Genomic DNA, 11,922 nt, shown 5'->3' with positions numbered 1-11,922 from the left:
CAAGAGAGCGATCGGCAGTGATAGGCTGAAGCCTATCACAGCCGATCGCTGTGATAGGCTGGCTGGGGGAGGGAGGGAGGGAGGCTGGCTGGGGGAGGCAAAGGAAAGGGTTTTTTTTATATAAATTGCGAACATAAATATTTATTTAAAAAAAATAAACAACTGGGGGGCGATCAGACCCCACCAACAGAGAGCTCTGTTGGTGGTGGGAAAAGGGGGGATCACTCGTGTGCTGTGTTGTGCGGCCCTGCAGCTGTGCCTTAAAGCTGCAGAGGCCATTTTAGCAAACATGTGCCTGGCCTTTAGGGGCGTTTACCACTGTGGTCCTCAAGTGGTTAAACAACAACAGCAGTCTGTGTACCTACTACCTGGGTCAAGGGATGCTACAATTTTTGGGGCGATTTATCGTGCTGTGGTGCCACCGGTGAGGTGCCATACTACTCTTCCTTCTGTGCTGCCGCAGAGTGCTGCTTAGCCCTCCTACTGCCACCTCCCATGTTGTACTATTAAACAACAACAGCAGTCTGTGTACCCACTACCAGGGTCCAGGGATGCTACAATGTTTGGGACGATTTCTCGTGATGTGGTGCCACCAGTGTGGTGCCATACTACTCTTCTTCTGTGCTGCCGCAGACTGCTTCTTAGTCCTCCTGCTGCCGCCTCTCAGGTCGTACTATTAAATGACAACAGCAGTCTGTATACCCACCACCAGGGTCCAGGGATGCTACAACTTTTGGGCCAATTAATCGGACAGATAACTTTGCTGCCATGTCATTGCTATCGCTGCAAGGAAAAAAAAACCTCTGTGGGTTTTTTTGTGGCGTTGCCCACTTGTCTCATCCTCCTCCCTCCAGTGGTACCACCACCGTGATTGACTCATTCACGGCGAAAATCCGGTTCTAATTCGTGATTCAGTTTCAAATCCAGATTTTAATCACGACGGTTCCAGGTTTTTTTTTTATGCCACGGGCGGGTTTGTCAAATCTGTGGATGAGGGAATCCGGGTTTCCGGATTTATTCAAATTCGTGGATTGGGGTATCCGAGCACCACTAGTTTTTATTCAATCAACAACAAAGTTGTTTAGGTGATACCTTTATGCAAAAGTAACACACACATTCTAAAATGAACTATGCCCAGAAGTGTCAAAATGAATATATGCCAAAATAATGAAACAATGAGTTTGCTGTGTTCATTCCTCATGTAACATACCCATTTCTTAATCTCTCTTTAAATAATTTACCTGTCATGAATGTAGTTGCCCTCCTCTGCCATTACCCTACATTGTCGTTCTGCCAGTAACTATGGAGATCTAGCAGTAGCGTAGCTGGAAATCATGGGGCTCTACAAACAACATTTTCAGGAGGTCCCCTAGAGCTAAGCATATTTGAATAACAACACCTTTCTCTATCCCATTATATGGTTATGGCTATGAACACAAGTAATGTAATGGACACATAAATGTAAAGTCATAGAGTGGAGGAAAATTGAAAAATTAAAAAGGGACACATCAAAGATGCCCTGGGTCCCATAGCAATTGCTTTTACCACTTTAGCTATTAAAGTGGTATTAAACTCTCACAATATCCAATGAAAATGTGTTTTCCTACTTGTTATATCCCATACAGTTATCATATTTGCTTTTGTGCACAAGTATTATTATTCATTTAGAAATTACAAGTTCCCAAAGTACAGTTTATTTGTTTTGAAAGATGCCATTGCATTTTATTTGTCAACAACAAGTCAACAAATTCATAGCTACAGTATTTATATATTTTAATGTACCCAGTGAATTGTTCAGAGCTGTGTCTGATTTGGATACGTTGGAAGGAGTTTCTGCACTGCCATGGAATGTTTACATTCCTTTCTTGCTACAATTAAGTAAACACAAGATAATGTTATCACCTATTCAGATTTCACTGCAGGGAGCTTTCTATTAAAAAAGTAAGCCCTGTGCTTAACTGTTTGAAAATGGTGGTAGTATATTTTATGCTGTAAATAATCTTTTAGAGCAAAGAAGAAATTCTGGGTTTCATAGTGATTTAAAGTGAACCTTAACTGTGGGGTAAAAAAAAGTTTCACTTACCTGGAGCTTCCCCAAGCCCCCTGCAGCCATCCTGTGCCCTTGCAGCTCCTCTAATTGCCCTTCGGTCCACCGCCGCAGCTTAGTTTAGTTTCAGGCCCGGGAATGCGTCCTCTTCTTCGCCTTCCCCGCCATCAAGCATGTCATGCACAGGTGCAGTATGTTTGCGCCTGCGCATGACACGCTTGACGGCGGGGAAGGTGAAGAAGAGGACGCGTTGCTGGCGGTCGACTGTTAGTCGGCCAAAAACTAAACTAAGCTGCGGCGGGGGACCTGGGGGCACTCAAGGAGCTGCGAGGGCACAGGACGGCTGCAGGGGGCTTGGGAAAGCCCCAGGTAAGTGAAACTTTTTTTTACCCCACAGTTAAGGTTCAATATAATGCGCCTGAGATCTAAGAATTTAGTGATCCATATGTAGAAGTTATCCATTACGCTACCACTGCAGCTGCTAGAGATCCTGAGCCATGGCCACTCCAAATTTCTTCCTCTCGCTTTCGCTGATGCACAGCCTCCCTTAGAGCACCCTCAGCAGCCTCTAATTATGGCTATGCAGACTGGCACAGAGAAGCAGGTATGGTTATATTTTATATCTGTATTGGCATGCACTGCAGTCTACTCCCACCTGCCTTGCTCTCCTGAAGGCTGAACGTAGGAGGGCCCATCAAAACTTTGGTGGGGGTGATATGTAATTGACCTATGCATCTGGGTCCAGTTTCAGTTGACTGCTCTTAAAGTCAGATTTGCTCAGAGTTTGCCTGAGCTGATTACTAAACTATCAAGCTATCAAGGAAGAAGGAAAGTTTTTTAGTTTTTTTTTTCCTGGGAGGAGAAGAGGGGGAGTACATGCACCCCACTGCATGGAGCCATTCTCGGGACAGTAAGAGTTTGCACTATACCAGTAGAGTGTATTACCATTGCTGCTGTAATCCATAATGGCATGTGATTGATTAGTAAGAAATCTTGATTACACATTTACTATTGAAAAAGAGCTGAATGAATGCCACTTTGGGAATTCATTCTGTTCTCTGCCTTACAAAACCTCATCAACACTTTTATAAGAACTCATTTGTAAAAGTGGGAACAGGTTTTGTTCCCTGTCAATCTGAAAGTGAAAAGTAGGAAAGGTTAATAATGTAACTATACTAAAGTTGTGATTAGAAGCACCATTAACTTGATGTGGTAACTGTTAACCATTTGTGGCCACATGGTTTGTTTTACCTGCAATAAATATTTGAGAAGTAGTGGTTCCACTTTTATTTTAAGCATGTACTGCTCCTTTGCCAGTGGCGTAGCTATGAAGCTGCGGACCCCGGTGCAAGTTTTAAATTGGGACCCCCAAGCACTATAGAAATTGATACGGCATACCAAAACCAATCAAGGACAACCACAGTATTAGAAGTGCATGAAGAGGATGGGAAACAGTGTATTAATGATCACTACTATTCAAATCATCTATAGAAGTGAATATTATCAGCACAGGACCCATAAAGAGCAAATACTGTGGTTGAGGCAGGGCCCCTCGGGGCCCCTCTGGCCCAAGGGCCCCAATGCGGTTGCAACCTTTGCACGCCCTATTGCTACACCACTGTCCTTTGCTAAAATAGCAATCTGCAACAAAACTGACGTAAAGGTTATTTGATAGTAGCATTCATCACAGGATATAGCAACAGTAGTATTTATTTCAAAATGGTGATCACCTTGGGTCCTTATAAAAGTGCATAATGCAGTGAATGGCACAAACCTGCTGTTAAATAATGGCAATTGTAAAAGTGTTGAATGCACTGTAGAGTGGCGACTAGAGTTGGGCCGAACGGTTCGCCTGCGAACGGTTCCATGCGAACTTCAGTGGTTCGCGTTCGCGTCCCGCAGGCGAACCTTTGCGGAAGTTCGGTTCGCCCCATAATGCACATGGAGGGTCAACTTTGACCATCTACATCACAGTCAGCAGGCCCAGTGTAGCCAATTAGGCTACACTAGCCCCTGGAGCCCCACCCCCCCTTATATAAGGCAGGCAGCGGCGGCCATTACGGTCACTCGTGTGCTGCCTGCGTTAGTGAGAGTAGGGCGAGCTGCTGCAGACTGTCTCTCAGGGAAAGATTAGTTAGGCTTAACTTGTTCCTGTCTGGCTGCATACCTGTTCTGTGAACCCACCACTGCATACCTGTGCTGTGAACCCACCACTGCATACCTGTGCTGTGAACCCACCACTGCATACCTGTTCTGTGAACCCACCACTGCATACCTGTGCTGTGAACCCACCACTGCATACCTGTTCAGTGAACCCACCACTGCATACCTGTGCTGTGAACCCACCACTGCATACCTGTCCAGTGAACCTGCCACTGCATACCTGTTCTGTGAACCCACCACTGCATACCTGTTCAGTGAACCCACCACTGCATACCTGTTCAGTGAACCCACCACTGCATACCTGTTCAGTTAACCTGCCACTGCATAGCTGTTCTGTGAACCCACCACTGCATACCTGTTCAATGAACCCACCACTGCATACCTGTGCTGTGAACCCACCACTGCATACCTGTGCTGTGAACCCACCACTGCATACCTGTTCAGTGAACCCACCACTGCATACCTGTGCTGTGAACCCACCACTGCATACCTGATCTGTGAACCCGCCACTGCATACCTGTTGTGTTCAGTGAACCCGCCACTGCATACCTGTTCTGTTCAGTGGACCCGCCACTGTATACCTGTTTAGTGACCCCGCCACTGCATACCTGTTGTGTTCAGTGAACCTGCCACTGCATACCTGTTCTGTTCAGTGAACCCGCCACTGCATACCTGTTCTGTTCAGTGGACCCGCCACTGTATACCTGTTCAGTGAACCCACCACTGCATACCTGTGCTGTGAACCCACCACTGCATACCTGTTCTGTGAACCCACCACTGCATACCTGCACCTAGATACCTGCACCACTGCAATGACCGGCGCCTAGATGAGTGTCTCGGGGGGCACACAAAAGATAATAAGGTCGTTGCTTCATTGTGGTCAGACCAAATTTGATCAGCTGGACAGTCACTGTTCTGTCATTCAGCTACATCAGCCAGGCGACCATATGGGCTGTAAAGCCACCAAAACCTGCACTCTCGCCATGGTGCGCACCAGTCCAGCACGGCCGTCACTACACAAACAGCTGTTTGCGGTGCGTTACACGGTGAGTTTGGTGTGTCAGTGTGAAGCAGTACCTTAATTACACTACCTGATTGATGTATACACATTTTTAACAATTCACAAATCTGATTTTATTAAATTACACACAATTGATCCCTACAGAAGTATGTTAAAAAGTAACTTTTATTATTATACTTAAAATGTTTCACTTATTTATTTGTTTTCTTCTAATACACATAACCAGGGTGGGGCCGTATGTGTACAAAGAAGCACTCGCACAAATTTGACAGTTTCTATGTGACCGTGCTTCCAGGCCCATCCACTGGACTAATATAGCCCTAAATTCCTACATATAGATGAAAACCCCCCACCAATCCGACATGTTTCGACCCCAAAACTGGAGTCGTCGTCAGGGAAAAGAAAGTGCTTTGTGCTAAGAGGTGCTAGTGCATTAAGAAATATAAAGCATTGTGTATATACATTCCATAAAGAAAACAACAAATGAGAGCAAGTGCTGACTGCAGCAAGAGAGCACTTGCTCTCATTTGTTGTTTTCTTTATGGAATGTAATAGCTATATTAGTCCAGTAGGGATGTAGGGATCAATTGTGTGTAATTTGATGTATACACATGCAAGATGTTTTAAAGCACTTTAGGCCTGTCATTTAGCATTCAATGTGATTTCTGCCCTTAAAACGCTGCTTTGCGTCAAATCCAGATTTTTCCCGGGGACTTTTGGCATCTATCCCACTCCGCCATGCCCCCCTCCAGGTGTTAGACCCCTTGAAACATCTTTTCCATCACTTTTGTGGCCAGCATAATTATTTTTTTTTTTCAAAGTTCGCATCCCCATTGAAGTCTATTGCGGTTCGCGAACTTTAACGCGAACCGAACCTTCCGCGGAAGTTCGCGAACCAGGTTCGCGAACCTAAAATCGGAGGTTCGGCCCAACTCTAGTGGCGACCTATTCTACTGATCTTCATGTGTATATAAACAAGGTGGCATTAAAGTGAACTTGAGGTGAAAATAAACTGATGACATAATCAATTGTATTTATATTACTACTCCTAAAAATTAGTTTTTTTTAGATATCCCATGGTTTTATTTTATATTTAAACAATTACAAAGTAGATTGAATGTTTTTGTTTTCTCTGCTCGCTGCCAGCCTATTAAGTGTCCCTAAATGAAAATACATTAACTATTGCCAGGAAAACTTTTATGGCTGTAATTTGCTTATCAGTGCTGTTAGCTATAAGAAAAAGGCCTCTATGGATGAATAGAAAGGTTAGAAATAAAATGATAGAAATAAATTAAAAAAAAAGAAATAAAAATAAAAAAGTGGAAAAAGAATTCATATAAGGTCCTAAAACAGGAGGGGATCGAGGCTGCATTAAGCAATTATAAGGAGTGCAAGAAAAGTTGTAAAAAATAAATGAGGCTGGCAAAGATTGAAGCTGAAAATAAAATCGCTAGGGATATCAAATCTAACCCAAAGAAGTTTTACAAGTACATCAACTCTAAAAAAAAGAAAGGTTGAGGGTGGGAACTCAATGGTGGATGACCAAGGTAAGGCGGAGTTATTAAATGCTTTCTTTGCTTCTGTCTTCACAAAGGAAACATTGCTGTTGCAAATTACAGATGCAGAAGAGTCTCAATCTTCCAATTATAATATTAAATACTTAACTCAGGAAGAAGTGAAGGCAAGACTAGATAAAATAAAAATAGACAAGGTACCTGGCCCAGATGGCATGCATCCTCGGGTCCTAAGGGAATTAAGTTCAGTTAGAAGGGCAAAAAATCAGATTCGGAAAATTAGTAGAAAATAATCTTATTTCTCAGCATCAGCATGGGTTTACTAAAGACAGTTCCTGTTTGACTAACCTGCTCAGCTTTTATGAGGTAGTGAACGGTAATGTGGGTTTTGGGAATGCTGTAGATGTGATACTTGGACTTTGCAAAGGCCTTCAATGCTGTTCCCCACAGAAGTCTGGTGCAAAAGTTGAGGATGCAAGGACTGGGGAAGAGTCTGTGTGCATAGATAGGGAGCTGGCTAATGGACAGAAAACAAAGAGAAGTGGTCAATGGATCTTATTCAAAATGGGTGACTGTTAGCAGTGGGGTCCCACATGGGTCAGTACTGGGTCCTGTACTTTTCAATGCATTTATTAATGATATAGTAGATGCAGTAGAAAGCAATGTTGCTATTTTTGAGGATGATACACAATTGTGCAGAATCATCAAATCACAGGAATATAGTGACATATTGTAACAGGATCTGGATAGGAGGCTATATGCTCACATAAATGGCAGATGAAATTCAATGTTGAAAAATGTAAAGTCATGCATTTTATTTATACCAATGGTCTAGCACAATAAAAAAATAAATGGGATACACATGGGGACATCAAACTTGGAGAAGGACTTAAGAGTACTCATCGACAACAAGTTACATAATGGTATTCAATGTCAAGCCGCGGCAGCTAAAGCTAATAACATTTTGGGATGCATTAAAAGGGAAATAAAAACTTGAGATGCTAGCATAATATTGCCCCTGTTTAACTCTCTAGTAAGGCCACATCTGGAATATGGAATTCAGTTCTGGGTGGTGGTGGCCTGCTCGTCATCCAACATCAGCTGCATCACAGGCTCGGCGTCTTTCTCCTCCAATTTGCTGCCCCGACCCTGCTGAAAAATGGCCGCTACATGCTGCTGCGCATCTGCAGCATGACTCCCCCTATCAGCTGGGCGCCCAGTGTGTCCACGGCCAGTGGCTAGCGGCGGAATGGACACTGGTGCGGCAGAACTGCTGGCGGTGATGGTGCCAGCAATGTTCCCTCTCTTCTTGGCCTTGATGGCCTTCCCCCGGGTGCCAGTGCCAGCAGACATAGTGCAAGTTTGTGTATGATGAGGATGTCACCAGATGGATGTGGGGTACTTGCATTTTATTCAAATCGGGTTAATTGTTGTTGGATTTAAATGTATCTGCATGGAGTGACAGACAGAAGAGTAGAACACAGTGTGCCACACTGACGGACGGTCTGTCACACACACTGACTCTCAGAGTCAGCAGCACAGCAGAAATGCAATAATCTGACACACAGACAGTACTACTCTAACAACACTGCAGTACTAAATAACTACACAATAAATCCCTATGCCCTAAACGATACTGTGTAGCTAAGGCAATAGCACAGGCCTGGCCTATGTGCACAAACAGCACACACACAGACACAGACATCTAACTAGCAGAGCTGCTGCAGGCTGCAGCAGAGACTGTCACAGCTCACAGAAAGCAGAGACTGTCACAGCTCACAGACACACACACTAATTACAATCACAATACAACACACTACTACTAGCTAAACAACAATCAAACAGTCTTATAGTACAGGTGGTAAGGTGTAAAAAAGCTTGGTTTAACACAGTAATACACTTGCTTCAGCCAAACACACTGGAGTGTCTCTCTCAGTGGCAGTCACAAAGCAAGGGGACAACATTCTCATCATGGCCCCCTCCTTATATACAGGAGGGACTGGCCAAGATTCCCCTCTGTGCTTGGTTGCTTGGGCTTAGGCTGGGAGCCCTCTGATTGGCTCAATGACGTCATGGACGTCATCTCCATGGTAACAGTACCCGGATCCGGATATCAGCATAAATCCGTGGATATCCGGCATGCGGCAAAATATCGGCATAGAGCTATCCGGATTTGGGCCCAACTATCTGAAATCCGAATCCGATCCGGAACGCGTAAAAAGTTCAGATATCCAGGTTACCCGGATATCCGGAATCCGGATGAGCAACCCTGGTCAACAGCTTCTGGTTTCCTGCTCCAAGCTACAATTGTGTGGGTTTTAGCTCAATAGGTAGAGGATATTAAAGCATAGAAGGGTATTCAGTACAAAGTATACAACAGAGAAAATGGTCATATGAGGTACAAAGCACTCCGCATATGAGTCAACACTCACCTTGGGTTATCTCCATGGTAATTAACATACATTCTTCATCCATAAGTCTTTAACATCCTACAGCGTCACTGGCTCACAAGTGACACCCTGCCACAGGTCTAATGACAATATTTTATCATTCATTTATCCAAGTCACTCCACAGTACTGGAGTCCAACTCACTCCAGCACCTCAGCAGCCTCTCTGCTGCTTAGCACATTGCCTCTTGTGAGAAGAAGCTTTTTATGTAGTGGCTCCAGGTGGTACTCTTGCTGATCCTAAAGCCTGCTCTGGCTTTTTAGGACTCGCACCCTTATCCCATTTAACGTTGATACTGTATTCCAAATAAATCTGTGCAACAGTGGTGATGCTAACCTGCTTCAGCAATTATCCCGGACCTTCTCCTCTGACCACAGACCAATTCCTAGAGTACTATTCATGTAAACATAAGTATTTGATTTCCCCTGCTAATTTTGCTCATTTGCCCTCTGACCAAGAAATGAACAGTCTATAATTTTAATGGTAGGTTCATTGTAGCTTTTAGAGACATAAATAATAACAACAAAAGAACCCTCAAAATCCAGGGCCCAAAGTCCGATTGTAATGATAGAAATGAGTGTGTGATAATCTCCATCAAAAGATGACTTAATACTTGGTGGCAAAACCTTTTTTGGCAATCACAGAGGTCAGACATTTCTTGTAGTTGGCCGCCAGGTTTCACACATCTCAGGAGGGATCTGGCCCACTCCTATTTGCAGATACTCTCGAAATCAGTAAGGGTTCAAGGCTGATGTTTGGCAACTTAAACTTTCAGCTCCCTCCACAGATTTTCTATTGGATTAAGGTCTGAAGACTAGCTAGGCCACTCCAGGACCTTCATGTGCTTCTTCTTAAACCACTCTTTTGTTGCCTTGACCATGTGTTTTGGATCATTATCATGCTGCAAGACCCATTCCTGACCCATCTTCGTTAGGGATAGAGGTTTTCATCCAAAAACTTTATGGTTCACTGGCCCCTCAATGCAGTGTACTGCAGTTGTCCTTTGTCCTTAGAAGAAAACAGCTGCAATGCAAAATGTTTCCACCTCCATGCTTGACTGTGGTGATGGCATTTTTTGAGTTATACTCAGTATTTTTCTTCCTCCAAACAATATACCTGTTCTATGAGTAAAATCCTTGCACAACAGCCTTTCTCTTTCAAGTACAGCACCCTAGGGGAGCCTCATATTCCATATGGTTCAAAACCTCTTCCATGTCCAGCTGCCCCTATGGGCAGCAGTAGCCCAAGGCCTTGGCGTTTGAGGCCTTTTCAGAAATCTGGGCCTGGCACAATGGGGAAAGATGCTGAGAAACACGGACTTGTGAGAGCAAGAATTAATTAGCATTCAAGGTGAACCTCCAGACTAAAAATCTACTCAGCAGCATTGAAAAGGCTTGGTGTTTCTTTAACAGTTTTACAGCATCAGAACTTTGTTTTTCTTACCCAAACCTCATTTTTAGCTGCACAGAACCTTAGCTTTGCCCCATCAAAGAAATCTGCCGGGGCATTTTCCCCTGATGCTGTGCAAAGCATGATGGGTTTTCTGATGTTGTTGTTCTCGTTGCCTGGCGCACACAGCTGGGAGGGGTGATCAGGACACAGGACAGATGGAACTGTGTCTCATGCTCCCTGTCACTTCCTTTCAACCAAAAAGATGGCCGGCCCCATGAAATCACAAACATTTGCCTGTTCTTTTAAAACAGGGTGGGTGAGAGATTATATTACCTATCTATTTTAATTAACATAACTAATGTAAATTAATGACAGTATGTTTGTTTAGGCTGAAGTTCCTCTTTAATCCCTTCCCAAACTTAAGCCTACTACATTTTTAAAGTTATGAAATACCGGATTTTACTTTGTACTGCTGTTATCTAGAGTATTGCAGATGGTGGTATGAGTGAAGGAGAGGCGATTTAACCGGTGTGTGATGGGCAGTCTACTGTCTTGAGTGCTAATTGTTGGTCTAGTTCTTGGTCAGCCTCTTGATGTGGTACATGCATATTGTTGTCATCAAGTGTGGAAAGGTGGAAGGGACACTAAGTGACATGGTGGTTGAAGTGCTGCTCCATGCTTTGGGAGTGTTAGGTGCAGGGAAATCGCAAAAATGAAGCAGAGTTCCGCTATTTCTGACGATCTGTTTATGTTTGAGGTACATAAAGAACCGTATATTGTGGACAGAAGCTAAAGAAACCCTAGTGAGGAAAAAGATACTGTCGTAAATAACACTGTGGAATGCATAAGAAAGTGTTGCTAAGTGTTACCTAAGTGTATAACTATCTGTTATGCTAACAGGATTTGTGTATCCGTGGATTAGGAGCAATCCAAGTCTGGACATTGGTGATCACTCTGTTTATTATAATTTGTGTTTAGGTCATCTGCCATGGTTTCTAGACTATGAATGAAACACCTCTGTAGTAAAAGAAAAAGGAAATACTTATCAGTCTTCAGTATACATTGTTAAACAGGTATTTTCAATTATTGACGCAGAAAGCCCAGAACAAATGCCAAATGGTTGATGTGTTGAAATCTGGCAAACTTTTAATGAGTGGAAAGGCATGCACAGCTGAGAGTTATCACCATCAAGTGCTTGCTGAGGTCAGTGGAACACATTTCTAATACAGCTCTTAGGGATGTCATCATTTTGAAGACGTAATATACCGTACCCAGCATGGAAGAAAACTAAAGGTAAAGCATGACAGGGATAAAGAATTATGCATTCTTAAAATCT

At 43.6% G+C, this 11,922-nt stretch overlaps 1 long non-coding RNA gene across 1 annotated transcript in view; it reads right to left on the bottom strand.

Annotated features, from left to right (window-relative positions):
* Window positions 1-11,729: 11,729 nt before the first annotated feature.
* LOC137549333 (uncharacterized) overlaps window positions 11,730-11,922 on the bottom strand; it is a 42,087-nt gene continuing 41,894 nt past the window's right edge. The window contains exon 3 of the long non-coding RNA XR_011026806.1: window positions 11,730-11,873. This is a non-coding gene — a long non-coding RNA (uncharacterized lncRNA). The remainder of the gene's footprint in view (window positions 11,874-11,922) is intronic.

This window comes from Hyperolius riggenbachi, chromosome 1 (genome assembly GCF_040937935.1).
Source record: "Hyperolius riggenbachi isolate aHypRig1 chromosome 1, aHypRig1.pri, whole genome shotgun sequence".
In the NCBI taxonomy this organism is placed as follows: domain Eukaryota; kingdom Metazoa; phylum Chordata; class Amphibia; order Anura; family Hyperoliidae; genus Hyperolius; species Hyperolius riggenbachi.
Note: the sequence above shows the minus strand (reverse complement) of the source record. Positions and strands in the feature narration are given on the sequence as shown.